This window comes from Eutrigla gurnardus, assembly GCF_963514095.1.
Source record: "Eutrigla gurnardus genome assembly, chromosome: 14".
In the NCBI taxonomy this organism is placed as follows: domain Eukaryota; kingdom Metazoa; phylum Chordata; class Actinopteri; order Perciformes; family Triglidae; genus Eutrigla; species Eutrigla gurnardus.
The window spans coordinates 19,814,331-19,830,628 of record NC_139937.1 but is presented as its reverse complement, the minus strand read 5'-3'; the positions used below and the strand labels follow the sequence as shown (position 1 = coordinate 19,830,628).

The 16,298-nt window shown below is 47.4% G+C and overlaps 1 long non-coding RNA gene across 2 annotated transcripts; it reads right to left on the bottom strand.

Moving 5' to 3' along the window:
• Nucleotides 1-980: 980 nt before the first annotated feature.
• LOC311024704 lies at nt 981-12,450 on the bottom strand. Of its 2 annotated transcripts, none has more exons than XR_014598322.1 (4): nt 12,277-12,450; nt 8,911-9,178; nt 4,173-4,392; nt 981-1,491 (listed from the first exon to the last, which is right to left on the bottom strand). It is a non-coding gene; the product is annotated as an uncharacterized lncRNA (long non-coding RNA). The 2 variants fall into 2 exon arrangements; XR_014598323.1 differs by having other exon boundaries at nt 12,281-12,450.
• Nucleotides 12,451-16,298: the final 3,848 nt, after the last annotated feature.

Genomic DNA, 16,298 nt, shown 5'->3' with positions numbered 1-16,298 from the left:
CTGAACGCACCATCCTCACAACTACTCACAGGCACCTGAATGCACCATCCTCACAACTACTCACAGGCACCTGAACGCACCATCCTCACAACTACTCACAGGCACCTGAACCCACTATGATCACAAAGATGGACAGATTGCCGGATGTCCGGTTCATAGCCTCTGATTCATAGTCTCCAGTTCATAGTCTCCGATTCATAACAATTCATAGACTCCGATTCATAGTCTCCGGTTCATAGTCTCCAGTTCATAGTCTCCAGTTCATAGTCTCCGATTCATAACGATTCATAGTCTCCGGTTTATAGTCTCCAGTTCATATTCTCCAGTTCATAGTCTCCGATTCATACCGATTCATAGTCTCCAGTTCATAGTCTCCAGTTCATAGTCTCCGATTCATAACGATTCATAGTCTCTGGTTCATAGTCTCCGGTTCATAACGATTCATAGTCTCTGGTTCATAGTCTCCAGTTCATAGTCTCCGATTCATAACGATTCATAGTCTGCGGTTCATAGTCTCCGATTCATATATAGACAAATAGACAATAGACAAAAACGTGAGTTTTCAATGTTAAACTTTATTTATATTCCAACACAGATTTCATACGAAGGCACTCATGGTGAACATCACAGCCAACACTTACATATTATATATAATATATATATGTATGCACTCAGACATATGACACATAAGTTGATCTGCATCGAAGGGAAAATGAAGATTTCATTATTTAACACTACAAATCATAATTGTCAAGCATCTGGACTAAAGATGAAGAACATCATCTCCAGCTCATCCAATCAGATCAGTTCTGAGATGATTATCAGAAGAATCTCTGCATAGATAGTTTGAAGTCATATTAAAAAGATTTGCATAGATCAATAAACATTTGCCACTTCCCGGGAAAAAAAGAGTCACACACACTCCGTCACACACAATCCGTCTCACACACTCTACACACACTCTACAAAAGACGAAGAAATGTCTTCAGACCAGACCGGGATCCAGATCGAGGACTAAAGGGACTGAAGAAACCAGTTGCATAGAGTATAAAGACGACAGCTCACTCCTTCGCCATTGTGTCAGCTGACACATGGAGCTGCCCAATCACAGTGCAGTATTCATCACTGCTGCCGTGGGTCTCACATTCACGTGTCTTTGAGTCCAACTATCAACTAAGACTCATCATGTTGCTTCACGTCTAAGTGGGAGATTGTTTATAGTAAGAACCATAACTACGTAACCAACCGTTGTCTGTCATGTTTCCCACAATCCACCTTAATGTTCACAACCAATCCCGCCATGGTACGATTATGCATCACACGCCGTGAGATATGGCGAGTTCCAGAAAGTGAGGCCGTTGGCCGGAGCCATAGTAGGGATCGGCGACAGCGTCCATGTTTGATCGACAGTAAGGAAGCGTCTGCTTCAGACCGCCATCAGCTTCAGACCGCCATCAGCTTCAGACCGCCATCTGCACCACCAACGTTCACCTGCAGAGAGAAAGACAACGTTAAGATGCGCCAGCAACTCCTCAGCGAGTCGCCACTGCGAAAAGTTGTCTTTCAACAATGTGGACCCAAAAACATTAAAAGGGTGTTTACTTTTAGAAATCACCTAAATTACATCTTTTCTCACAGGCAGTCAACTTTCCCACAGTTCATGAACGCATCGTGTGTGACTAAGGCGTCAAAAACAATACATTTTTCTCGCAAACTGGAAGCTTCGATGGACTCGGCGGAGACCGACTGTTGCAGACGTCTCAGTGAGTGAAATGTGACTGTTTGTGGTTCAGAGGGTTAAACATGAAAGCGTGTGTCCTCAGGTCGAGGAAGGCGGCGCCCGGCGCCCGGCTGAAGGGATTGAAGGTGCCTGGTACGCTGCGAGCTGCTCACACAAAGAGGAAGCATGTGACCAACCTGAATTACTTTCTTACATTTCAAGCAGCTCATACAAGCAACTTAAAAATGTTCCAGCGGGTCACCGAGTGCAGAGCGAACCCATAAAGCCAATCAACAACGGTTGCGCTAATTAGCATTGCGTGAGCTATCAGCTAGCATCACATTAGAGTTGGCGTTTAGCGCCACGTTTGGTGGGGAGGGGGCTAACAGTGGAAGGAAGGGGGGCTAACAGTGGAAGGGGGGGGGTATAAAAGGCAGTTTGGGGTATTGGTGTCGCTTTGAGTTATTGGCATCATGGTCTTGTTTTGTTGAGAGGACGACAGTGAATAAGCTTGTTAATGGTGAATTTACAGCCTCAGCATGTGGCCTCATAAAACCAGGGGATCGAGGGGATGATGAGAGAGAGAGAGAGTGTGTGTGTGTGTGTGTGTGTGTGTGTGTGTGTGTGTGATGCGGGGGGGGGGGGGGGGGGGGGGGATTAGTAAAGTGGAAGACGCCAGTAATTAAGAGTCTGAAAGAGAGGGAGAGAGACGCAGCGCTCAAAGCAAACTGAGTCTGGATTCCTCACTTTTTATTTATGCACCCCGACTCCCCCCCCCCCCCCCCCCCCCCCCTCCCTCCTTACTCGTCTCCCCCGCTGAATGAATAGCTATCACACCCCCCCCAATAGGGAGCTGGATTGAGCAAACAGTCAGGCTGTCAGCTCAATAGGAGGTCTGGCCATGAACTTGAAGTCCTTCCCAGGCCCCCAGCCTCACATTAGGGTTGGAGGGGTGGTGGTTAGGGGGTTGCAGCTTTTGCAGACTTTTGGGGGCCCCCTCTTGCCAGTGTTGGAGGGGGGACCCCTGCCACAGAGGTTCCCAAGGTTGGTGCTCTAGCTGGAGTAATGGGGGCAGGGTGCCCCAGCTGGCTGCCCCCCCCCCCCGTCACTGTGCTGATGGTGGGTTGGTGCAGACGGGACAGTGTCTGGTCTCCTGCCAAAGCTCCTCTAGACCCTCACTCACCCCCTCACCTCCAGCGGCTCCCGGCCCTCCCAGCTTCTCATCATCTCATTAGCCAGCAGCCACTCCACTGTCTACTGTTTGCATTGTTTTGGGCTCTGCATAATTTACACAGTAAATTGAGAAGGACCCCGGCCCCGTCGCTCAGTCCACCACCTGTTTCTAGAAGCCTGGCCGTGATTAGTGCGCTTTGGCTTTGACACAGTTACCAGAGCACTTCTCAGGAAAGCCAAGCGCCGCCGCTATAGGCCTCGTCGCCAGAATTACGAACGCAGGAAACTCAGCGTTGACCTAATTACAGAGCTGCCATCACTAACAAGGATTTCTCTTCTAAACTGAGAACCTGAGATGATGTTTAGCAACAGTCTCTTTTCCTTCTGTCACCTTGAAACAGCCGTCGGTCTGTCAAGCTTTGGCATTGTGTCTGTGACCTCCACACCACACAAACAAAGGGAGCTCTCTCTGCTGCAGGGACAATGGTGTGTGTTGTTTACCGGCTGTCTTACCTAACGGGCACCGCTAATTGGTGTTTTGGTTTAAGCGGTTTTCAAAGTTGGGAATAATGCTGCACCGTAACGAGCAGCTGAGGGAGAACAATGCTGGACTGTGTGAGTGCCGACGGCCCTCCAACACTCACCATCCACTTCTCTCCCTCCAGCTTTGTGTTGGTTGCGGACTCATTGATTTCATCACTTTCCACTCGGGACACATTCTCACCTTCACATCATTTATTGTTGAAACCAGAAGATTTTTTTAGAATTGATGTAAAAAAAAACAGCCACATTGTTTTATATCTATGGGAAAATTTAGTGCATATAGAGTGCATCTATGGAGTTATGAATTGTGCCTCTGTTATTGTCCAGAAGTCACAGCTTGCATCGTAGCTTCAAAATGGCAGCCGCCACCACCGCCATGTCGGGGCACGTGTGTGAAGATGGCATGAGAATTCCCAAACGGGAAAGAAAAGATGGCGCTTCAGAGGGCAGATGCCCACTGAAAGCCCCCTGAGAGGCATTGAGAGCAGAGTGATTTAATGTGCGCACACACATACAAAACAGACTCCGCCCACATCGCCTGACCCTCCCCTCCACCCATCGGCGCACCTCGTGAATCGTGCAATTAACAAACACGTCCAAGGTGATTAAAAAAGGAAGCCAGTGCCCACTGGAGAAGGGGAGCGAGGGTATGGCGGAGGAGGAAGAGGATGGAGGGTCGCCGTGGCGCCGGATGAAAGATGCAGCGCGGTGGGCGCCATGAGTTTTGGTCTGTTACCTGCACTGACTGCTCTTCCACTTCCATTTCATGCCAGCGTTGCTCTAAGATGGAGGCGCGAGCTGCGTCTTGCAGATCGGGAGAAAGGGGGCAGTCTGCTGAGGATGGAGCGGAAGAGGAGGAGAAGGGAAGAGGCGATGCCGAGGAGGGCAAGGAGAAAGGGAGGGCAGGATCAACGGCAACCCTCCTCCTCCATCTTCTCTGTGCTTCAGCTGCTCGCCTGCACAGAAAACCAGGAAGGAAAAACAGAGGGAACATTTTTGGTTTATTCATCAAAACGCACGTGTTTAGTTCACGGAAGCAAACGAACGCAAGCCATACACACATGACTACGTGTGTACACACACACACACACACACACACCTTTTCATGTCTGTTCTCATGGTACAGTCTGCCCCTGAGCATGCAAATGACTTTCATTATGCAAATGCATGCAAATCAGATCCAACCATCTGAGATTCAAGGGTGGGAAAGAGAAAAAAAACTCGACACAGAGATTGAATGAAAGACTGAAAGAGAAAAGGGGACAAGAGAAAAATCCCTTTGAGTGGCAGGAGGCGGTGAGTTAGGTAAATGCTCTGTGGAAAACAACGGTAGCCCCTTCGGACAAACATTACCGTCTTTTATTGTGCCTGTGACTTCATTTCTTGGAGTTTAATTTGCTGCATCCTTATCGTTTTACAAGATACCCGCTCCCTTTTGTTTACATGATGTTGCCGCATTTCGTCGGAGGCTTGCTGAATGTAAACACTACCTACTTCAATTCAATGATGCTTGACGTTCCCGTCACCTCATACTTGTGTCTGACAGCTGCAGCGAAGCATTAGTGAACATAATGCAGCATTGGTAGACGTGTAAGCAGCTGTTCAGCACTGTTGACATGCGACAGTGAAGCTAGCTTGAATCGGACGTAGCTCCACTAAATCTTACTGTAGTGTTATTGGGCATTTCGTTTAGCCTTTAGCTGACTCAAAGCCTTGGCTCTCTATTTGAATAGTCTTGCGCTGTAGCCCCTCTCATAGTACGATACTCTATACTTGCATCAGTGCAAAACAGCACCCAAAACTAAATGCTATTCACACTAACACACATGAGCACCGTGGGTATCAGATGAAAAGGGGTTATTTGAAATTGCTTGAAGTCAGTGTCTGTCTTTTCCAAAATCCTTCCCTCAATTGCCCCCAGCTGCCCATGCAGAGCTGCCAGTCTAAAACCGGGGTAGCACAATGTAGCTAAGTTCGCTATTCCCAGGAAGGTGGAGTCTATATCTTGCAGGTTTTGCTGCATGGATGGTGAACTCATCTATTCAAAGAAATCAACAAAGAAAGCTGACTAATCGGCGAACAGAGCACGCTGTCTGATTTAATACTTAATACGCTGAGCCCAGCAGAAAGGATCGTCCATTAGCCAGCAGAGGAGGGAGCCAGCTTTTGTATCTGGGTGTCAGAAGGGTGTGTAAGGTGGTAAAAACAGGGGTGACTTGGAGTGTGAGAGAGTTGGGGTGGGTAAGCGGGGAGAGGAAGGACTAACAAGGGTGGGGTACTGCTGAATGGTGGCGTACCTCTCCTAATTGGCACTTGACATTTTTTTGCCATTGGCACTGGAGTGGGCCAGCTTTCAAGCCCTCTCCGGGTCCTTGTTGGAAAAGTGCCTTATGCAAATATGGCGAATGGGCTCTATTGTGAAGCCTCTGATATTAACAGCTCACGCAACAATGAAATTGTGTGCTTATTCTGGACTCATAGGTGTGTGAGAGAGAGCTAGACAATGGAAGCGGCAACAGCTTCAGTCTGAACAGACCCTTCATCGGATGCTTTGCCAAGTCATTTCACCAGAATGGGCTTTTTTCTCTGAGGGCTGAGGCTCTCGGTAAAAGCTTCATTAGCAACTGAAACAAACAAATGCATGCACTGTTTTGCGCTGGCTCTGAGAGTGTCTGTTTAGACTGCTGCTGAATGGCTCCATTTATTGTGGTTGGAAATGCTGAAGGTATGGATAGAAACACTGGTTCTCTTTGAAAGACATTTCCCCTCTTTAAACATCACTGTCTCGGTTCTAAATGTGAAAATATAGTCAGGCTTCGGCGCTGTGCCACACTCCCCCTGATATTTCTTTCTTCCTCTGTGTGCCCACATTGTTTACCCTTAACTCGCTCCCTTGGGTGAGCGCAGCTCGAGATCTAAAGATATCTGCAGAGTCCCTTTTAGAGAGGACTTGGCGAATCACTGGGGAAATGTCGCAAAACTCAGCTACATTTTCAAAAGCAAGTAAAAAATGATAAGAGGCTAGTCGACAGCCGGGCCTAACACACTGTCCACTAAAACTACTCCAGAATTCTTGTCTGAGAACACAAAATTTCAGTTTTATCTCCACACAACTGTAAACCAACGGGGAGCAGCGGTGACGACAGAAGTAGACCCCGTGTGGTCCGAGCTCCGCCAGAGCACACCTGTTACCGCTAAGATGCTAAAGTTAATCCTCTTTGTCTGGGGAGGCCCGTTGACTTTTGAAACTGCTTAAGATACATCCATTTCTCTGTGAGCGCGTGGGGGTGGAGGGAATGCCGATGTCGTAGAAAATAACAGGGTCTCGTCTTGTGGTCCAGCCTAACAGCGAGGCCATTTTCCAAACCCTGTTGGTGAGTTCCGTCAAGAGAAAGGGAGGCAGAGAAAAGGGGGCAAGAATCACTGGGTCTTATTCAGAAAACTGTCTGGCTGCTTGAACCCAGCGGGGGTGAAAGCAAGGCAAAGGGGCACATTGTCTCTCAGTGACAAGTGGACTAGCTCTATTGACTGTAAAGTCTACTGGTGGGGAGGCAAGTAGGACCCGACCACAATGACTGTTTTTCTATTTGACACTTGGAGTCTAAATCTGCTTGGCTAGTGCAAGAAAGCTAAGACAAACCCAACTCCCCCTCCTCCTCTTCTTATCCACCACCCCCCCCTGCCTTCTTTTCCTCCTCCAGCCTTTCTCTGTTCTCTGTCTATTTCAGATTCTGCCCTGGGAGACCGAAAAAGAGACACCAAAGGCCCTTTGGTGGTTTTTAGGAACTCTCCCATCTCCGTGCCATTTTCAGAGAGAAGAAGCTAAGCTGGTCTCTGCTCTGACATCCCCGGTGTGGAGGGCTACTCATATAACTGTGCCACACAGAATCAGTACAAAGCATTTGCACCATGACATGTGTCTCCCAGGGCCCTGCTTAGAGTCTAAACACAATCTGCCAGGGACTACAGGTCCCAGTTAGCTCCGACACTCTAACTGACACAAAAAGTAGGCAACTTATCTTTACACTGCTCGTGTTTACCGTTTACAGTAATAGATCAAAGTCTACGTTGTAATAAAAAATGGTCGGCAGCACAATAGAGAGAACCAGGAAATACTTTTACATCCAAGAATCATCCAGAATTACATCTCTGACTTTTGCTTCCTGTCAAGGCCCTCAATCCTGTTTCCTACTGGCTGAGCCCAGAGCTCAAATGTCTCACTCAGCACCTGCAACACCGCAGGGAGGTTCTACGGCAGGTCTGGAGGAGATTGACATTGTGAGGTGAGGGTGCCATTCTAGATTTGGGGAGCTTCACTTCGGCCTTGCAACAACTGTTGAGAATTTGTACCAAGTCAAGCGGAATACATCCAAACCGCAGGGCGATGTTATAGCTGAGCCATGTTGAGGCAGCAAATCACCATGTGAAATATGTATTACAATTGGAGTTCACTGCTAGTCTTGTAGCTCCAAAAGCCTCGAGACCATGGGGACAATCCTTAAAGGCTTCTCTCAGCAGGAGCAACCCTACAGCTTTGATGGGCATAAAAGAAATCACACCTTCAATCAGCCACCAGAGGCCTTGAGGTTGGAGATCTGATTGACCAATTACTCTTCGCCGTGAGAACCTTAAGGCTGAGATTGTTCTCCTCTCGTCACTGGGGGCCCTTTCTGCTTGATTGGCCCCGGACCACTCCCCCCTCGGATCACAGCAGCATTCAGCCAGATCCCATCAGGCCTTTCCACATGGTGGCACCTCATGCAATGGAGGCTTTGCCACGGCCAATTCCCAACCAAGCCAACTGTCACGTCAAATCAAACAACAGCCAGGACCCCAAATCAAACATCTTTTCATGCAAAAGGGAGAAAGAAGTAGGTGGGAAAGAGAAAAAAAACAACAACGGCTAACTTAACAAAACTGGCCTCAAACAAATTCTTGTCTGTTTGCTTCGGTGCCGGCGGGGAGTTGGGAGCCCGGATTAACTCGGAGGGAGCATTCTTAACTCACACAATCCCGTCCAAGTCAGATCATATGTATAATTCATAGCACTGTCTGCAGCTCTGTCATATAACAGGCACATTCTCCTCATGTTGCATGCTCTTTTAATGCCGAATATGCAGCCGGCAAAGCTGAATTCCATGGAGCCAAGTGAATTGACCAAACTGGCTAGCAAACTGATTAGCTAACAGCGACTTGTTAAACAACTTGTCAGAGTTGAATCAGCTTGGGTGTTTTTCAGGATGCCTATCACTCCGAGCCATGTGATACTATGGCTAAGCCCCTGCATGCAGCCCCACACACAAGGATCATGGGGCTTATTAGATTAAAAGTGATCCTGTTGCACCGACCATACTGCTGAGGATCACTGCCACCGGTTGCAGGGCCGCTGTACGCATCGTGTACGGTACAACGTCCACTTTATTCCTAGATGTTAAGAGTCTCACAGTAACAGCAGGTTTATCTGAACAACCTACCTTTTACTGCATTCGGCTCCCGTCTCCTTTCTTCTCTCGTGTTGCAATTATTACGGGAGAGTTTGTGCTTCGCTTTTTTTGGAGGAAGGTGCGTTTGGGGTCTTCATGCCTTTTCAGGAGTGTAATGGGATTCTTGTTACTTTCGGTTATCTAGCTTTATGAAGAATGTACATCACTCATACAGCTAGATAACCAAAGATAACAACCAACCCCTAAGGCTACCCATCCTCTCAGGCGGCGGGAGACGTGACATGGCCCAAGTTCTTACCTGTAAGCAGACAAAAAAGTGGTTGATGTTAATTAAAATCCAACACAGCAGTTGATGCCAACACTGATAAAATATGTTACTACCGTGAGGCCTTTTTGCCTCAGTCAACCAACATCGGCGCTTAAATGTCCTGACCCTTCATTTAGTGGCATCATCAAGTGGCCCCTCAGCCCGCCTCAACCAATCAAAACCTCCCTCTGCACACAAAGCTTTGATTGGTCGGCACCATCAAAAACTCCCCAAAGTCAGAGGCACCAATCAAAAAAAATGTTGGAACCAGTCCAAACCGGCGCTCATCGCTATGGTGCAGTCGCCCCATCCACTGACTGGCTCGATAGGAGGGTGATGGCTTCAAACGCGGCCCCCCGCCACGGCCCAAATGCATTTTTAAATTAAAAGATCCTGGCTGTTTCACTACAAAAGAAACTGTTTGGTTTTCGATGACGGTATCTGATGCCAAAGCAGTTGAAGATGGCGGGTTGAAGACGTACACACACACCGCACGTACACACTAACAAACAATGATGTAATACGAGCACACACACACCCAGACGTACTGGAGCAGGAAGCACATGTCCTTTTCTTTCACACAAATATGTCCACAAGAATAAAGCCCAACACACTCCTCTCACGCTGAGGTGGCACATGGCAAAGGCCTCCTCTAATTAAAGCTGCTCTGTGTGCCCACATCCCTGTTGTGACAGGCTCCGCCCCCTCCGACACCACCGCCAACCGAAGCTCACTGACTGACAGCAGAGACTGAGACAGACTGTTCTAGTGACACTCAAACTCCACGACTGGACTGAAAACATGCATCCGTTAGCAGAGACGGCTACATCCCTGTTAGCAAACGAGTCCCACAAGCATGGTTCTCCCTCAGGGTTACACCAAGCACCTCCTCCTCCTCCTCCTCTTCTTCTACTCTCTGAATCTATGTAGATTTATAATAATTTATAATATTTATATAAAATATATTAACGTGTTTTCTTCATAAATAGCTCAGTCGGATGGATAGGTAGTTGAAATAATTCATATTTTATTATTATTTGCAGTAGGCTATATATATATACTATAAAATATGAATGTACATAATATATATTTATATATATTTGTACATTTATATGAATGAAAATTTCTATTTTTATTTATTTTAAATATTGAAAGCATGTCTTAATTTTTAATTTCGGTGTTTAACTCATCAGTAATATTATATTATAATAATATTGTAATTTTATTATTTTAAATGGGAATGACGTAATATTAGTTCAGAAAAAGGAGCTCGTTGAGTTTTAAAGGTTCTGTTAAAGTTGAGCTTCTTCACACACGTGAAACAAACCTCGTCAGGCTGTGCTATTGGCCGAGAACGCATGACGTCAACACATCCGGCGCCTCTAATGTGAAATAATTAAAGCTGATTAACGAGGAACTGATTCCTAATAAAGTCGCGGTGGTTTGGTCTGATTAAAACCACGTGGTAAAACATTTCATTTTATATTGCGCCATTTTGCAGGTTGAATTCTCAGATTGAATGCTGCGTTTTTAAGCAACAAAGGTAATTACGCACGAGTTTCGTGTGTGTGTGTGTGTGTGTGTGTGTGTGTGTGTGTGTGTGTGTGTGTGTGTGTGTGTGTGTGTGTGGCGATGAAGAGCTGAAAATTAGATTCGTAGAATCACTGAAAACATTTCGTCCTAATGAAAGTAATGATATTTTTACTAAATAATATTTGTTATGACTGAAGCTGTTTTTACTTCACATTATGGTTTCAATAATGAACCCAAGTTTATGTTTTAAAAACGTGTTTTTTCATGTGATAAATACCTTAAAATCACACGTCGATGTTATCATTTCATTCTTCAGAGACAAACGTTTCCTTTTACAGCAGCATCCAATCAGGAGCCCGCGTTAATTACAAAGCCGCGTTTATTATTCTATTCGACAGGAATTATTGCGTCTCCGTGTTCAGGGATCATAACTTTAAATACACTGCAATCACAAACTACGTGGTTCCGTGTGTGTGTGTGTGTGTGTGTGTGTGTGTGTGTGTGTGTGTGTGTGTGTGTGTGTGTGTGTGTGTGTGTGTGGCGCAACTCAAAAAATACATAATAACATCAAAATGTCGAACTTCCAATTTTTGAAAATTCAATTCCAGATTTTAACAGGCCTATATTAAATACATAGTTTTGCCTCCTCCTCGTCACATAAATGCTCATATTCATCACGAGCAACGTTTCATAATCCCAGTGTTTTTTCTTAAACCACCCAAAGCTACACACACACACACACACGCACACACACACACACACACACACACACACACACACACACTTTTCGCTCCCCCGGACGTGTGTGATCTCTTTCTCCGGTTCAGGTGTGAACGAGGCGCAGGCCTGTCTGATATTAATGTTCCAATATGTTTCTGTCCCCAGGCCCTGAACGCGTCATGACGGGGACGTTTTGGTGCTATTTGTTGCCCGAAGTTGCGGCTCGAGCTGCCCCCGTTAGCCGAGCCGGAGGAGCTTTGAGCCGCGGAGATTCTGGAGGTGTGTGACCAGGGGGGAAGGCGCCTTTTGGCCTCTGTGGCTCAACGCAATGAAACGGCGCACGATGCGTCACTGAGTACCAACAGCACTAATAAGGACAAGTTGCTGCTCCTCTGATGCATTTCATCATCTAACGGTGGTTATCTCATCGGTGACCTTTGACCGGTGCGCACACGTTCCACGTGACACATGAATGATGATTATTATTATTACTAATATATATATATCAGTCAGAACATCAAGTTAAAGAGAAACTCTCTGAATGAAACATCAGCACACACGAGACGACAGAAAGCATGAATGAACGGAAGGATGGAGTCCCATGTGGAAGACCTGCTGAAGACCTGCTACTGGAAGACCTGCTGTTCTCATCACCCGTATCCGCCTGCTGTAAGACCACATCAGCGCTGTAACGGTTCACGCATCCGCTCCGTTCGGTGATGGAAACGGCGCAGATGAAAACGCAATTTCCTCCGTTTTAAGCCGATATCCCGACCTGCCTGCGCCCCCTCCCCTCCCCGCCACCCCCCGAACAGAACAGCCTTGACTTCACATACTCACGCCGTCGTCGTGCGTCGCTCCGAGCGGCTCCGGAGTCTGAGAGCAAGTGAGCAGCGGAGTCTGGAGCCCGGGCTTCATGGCTGCGGCTGGCCGTGACGTCTCTCTGGCTCCATCCATTCAGCTGCCCTCGGAAGGGTTTTCCCCCTGTTTTATTATCAGCCCCATTATTTCCCGCGGAGGTGGATCTCGCCTCCCCCCCCCCCCTCGACTCCCCCCTCCTCCTCCCCTTGCCCGCGCCGTCCCTCTCACTCGCCATTCCTGGCGTCAGATTGAATATGAACTTAAAACCTGCTGTTCTAAAAGCATATACCGCCACCACGGCCCTCCCCTTTATGACACGGCGCAGGGCTGGTTTTGTCTCCACCCTCTCAGACCGGATCCTCTTATTGATCACAGTCCTCGAAACTAATCATCTCAGCAAATGCCCTCAATTCACGCTGAACGTCGTTGGTTTCATTTCAAGACGAATCCAAACAGATTCATCCAAACATATATACCTTCACACAGCATCACGTGACGCAGACCATATTCATCATTAACACAGTCCCAATTAACGATGGGGCTCATAATTGCGTCCTCGCGCAGCATCCTGTCCCGTCTGCGTGGGTCTGTTCGGGCCCATGTGGGATTATTAAAAAGTTCGGTGTAATCTCGTCCAGCTACCAGTATTCGTTTGACACAAAGCCCCGGCGGAGACTGTGGCCTCCGCTTTGGATCAAGTGCGCACATCCACTCTTGTCATTGTTCGCGTCTTTGATACAGAGGAGTCCAGGAATGTGACGGGGTGGGGGGGTGGGGGGGGTGCAAATCAGCTTTTACTGTCACCGCCGAGCCCAGAGCCCGCAGACAAGAGCCAAGAGAGGGGGTCTGGGTCACTTGATTATCATAATAATCAGATCGCGGGGATAAAATCTCCTTTGAATAAATTAGTGCTTCAATAGGAGGCGCGACTGCCAAAGAGACAACTTAGTCAGGCCGGTTTGTTGTCTCTCGGCCTTTTCTTTCTCTGCTAATGTTGGACGCTTTCCTGCACATCGAGCTCTAAATGAAGCTACTGTTTCCCTCGTCCCTCCTGGTTACCGGCTCCGGCCAGGCAGGCAGGCGGGCCGGCCTGGAGCTCCTCTTGGGAAGGCGGAGTGGTTGGTGGTGCTAATGGGGCCACAATAGACCGGCTCCCCGGCTCACCCCACCTCTCCTCCCTCTCTTATTCTGCATGGGAACGCGGGCAGCGAGCTGCACCGCGGGCGCTCAGCATTGTGGTGGTCCCAAGTTCATTATTACCCATCAGGCCAGTCCTGCAGGGCTAAACCCAGTTAACCCCCCCAATCACCCCAGCCCAGTCCTGCAGGACGTGACCGGTTAACGTTAATAGTCACCAGATAGAGACTATAGGTGTTTATTGTGAATACGTCACCGTGTTAGATAGAGACTCTAGAGGTGTTCAGTGGAAATACGTCACCGTGTTAGATAGAGACTCTAGAGGTGTTTAGTGTAAATACGTCACCGTGTTAGATAGAGACTCTAGAGGTGTTTAGTGGAAATACGTCACCGTGTTAGATAGAGACTCTAGAGGTGTTTAGTGTAAATACGTCACCGTGTTAGATAGAGACTCTAGAGGTGTTTAGTGGAAATACGTCACCGTGTTAGATAGAGACTCTAGAGGTGTTCAGTGTAAATACGTCACCGTGTTAGATGGAGACTCTAGAGGTGTTTAGTGTAAATACGTCACCGTGTTAGATAGAGACTCTAGAGGTGTTTAGTGGAAATACGTCACCGTGTTAGATAGAGACTCTAGAGGTGTTCAGTGTAAATACGTCACCGTGTTAGATGGAGACTCTAGAGGTGTTTAGACTGCAGACATCGACTGTGCAGAGGTCCTGGATGGAGGGCAGACTGTGGTAGAGGTTCCGGGATGGAGGGCAGACTGTGGCAGAGGTCCCGGATGGAGGGCAGACTGTGGTAGAGGTTCTGGATGGAGGGCAGACTGTGGTAGAGGTCTTGGATGGAGGGCAGACTGTGGTAGAGGTCCTGGATGGAGGGCAGACTGTGGTAGAGGTCCTGGATGGAGGGCAGACTGTGGTAGAGGTCCTGGATCGAGGGCAGACTGTGGTAGAGATGGAGGGCAGACTGTGGTAGAGGTCCTGGATGGAGGGCAGACTGTGGTAGAGATGGAGGGCAGACTGTGGTAGAGATGGAGGGCAGACTGTGGTAGAGGTCCCGGATGGAGGGCAGACTGTGGTAGAGATGGAGGGCAGACTGTGGTAGAGGTCCTGGATGGAGGGCAGACTGTGGTAGAGATGGAGGGCAGACTGCTTCTAGTGATGCTTTGTGCCATCTGCACCACCCTCTGTAGTGTTTTCGGCTGTGAATGGAGCAGTCATGCCACACTGTGATGCAGCCCGTCAGCAGCTCCCAATGGTGCACCTGTAGAAGTTGGGGAGGATGCTGGTGCTCATGCCAAACTTCCTCAGTCATCTCAGGAAGTATAGCCGCTGGTGACCTTTCCTGACCACAGTGTCAGTGTGTAGTACCAGGTCCTCTGTGTAGACACCGAGGTTAACCCTGTCTACCGCCACATTGCTGATGTGGATGGGGGTGTGTCTGTCTCTCTGCTGTCTGTCTGTCTCTTTGCTGTCTGGCTGTCTCTCTGCTGTCTCCTGAAGTCCACTATCATCTCCACTGTCATCATCTCTCATGTCCTGCTGACATTCAGAGAGAGGTTGTTTTCACCAGCTGGCCAGTGTTTCCACCTCATCTCTGTAGGTGGACTCGTCGTTGTTGGTGACAAGGCCCACGATGCTTGTGTCATCAGCAAAAATAACATCCCAGTTTAACATCCCATTATAATAACATCATATAACAACCCAGTATAACATCCCAATATTATGACATCCTATAACATCCCAGTCTAATAACATCATATAACAACCCAGTATAACATCCCAATATTATAACATCCTATAACATCCCAGTATAATAACATCATATATCCATCCATCCATCCATTTTCTTCCGCTTATCCGGGACCGGGTCGCGGGGGCAGCTGCCTGAGCAGGGACGCCCAGACTTCCCTCTCCCCAGACACTTCCCCCAGCTCCTCCGGGAGGACCCCAAGGCGTTCCCAGGCCAGCCAGGTGACATAGTCACTCCAGCGTGTCCTGGGTCTTCCTCGGGGTCTCCTCCCGGTAGGGCATGCCTGGAACACCTCCCAAGGGAGGCGTCCAGGGGGCATCCGATGCAGATACCCGAGCCACCATATAACAACCCAGTATAACATCCCAATATAATAACATCCTATAACATCCCAGTATAATAACATCATATAAGAACCCAGTATAACATCCCAATATAATAACATCCTATAACATCCCAGTATATCATCCCAGTTTAATAACATATAGTATCATCCAAGTATAATAACCTCCCAATATAATAACATCCCAGTCTAATAACATCCCAGTACAATAATAGCCTATCCAAATTATTATACTAACATCCCAGTATAACACCACAGTATAATAACATCACAGTATAACATCACAGTATAATAACATCCCAGTATGAGAACATCCCAGTTTAACATCACAGTATAATAACAGCCCAGTATAATAACATCCCAGTGTAATAACATCCCAGTATCATAACACCCCAGTATAATAACATCCCAGTATGATAACATCCCAGTTTAATATCACAGTATAATAACACCCCAGTATAATAACATCCCAGTTTAACATCACAGTATAATAACACCCCAGTATAATAACATCCCAGTATAATAACACCCCATTATAATAACATTACAGTATAATAACATCCCAGTTTAACATCCCAGTATCATAACACCCCAGTATAATTACATCCCAGTATATTAACATCACAGTTTAACATCACAGTATAATAACACCCCAGTATAATAAAATCCCAGTTTAACATCACAGTATAATAACAGCCCAGTATAATAACATCCCAGTGTAATAACATCCCAGTATCATAACACCCCAGTATAATAACATCC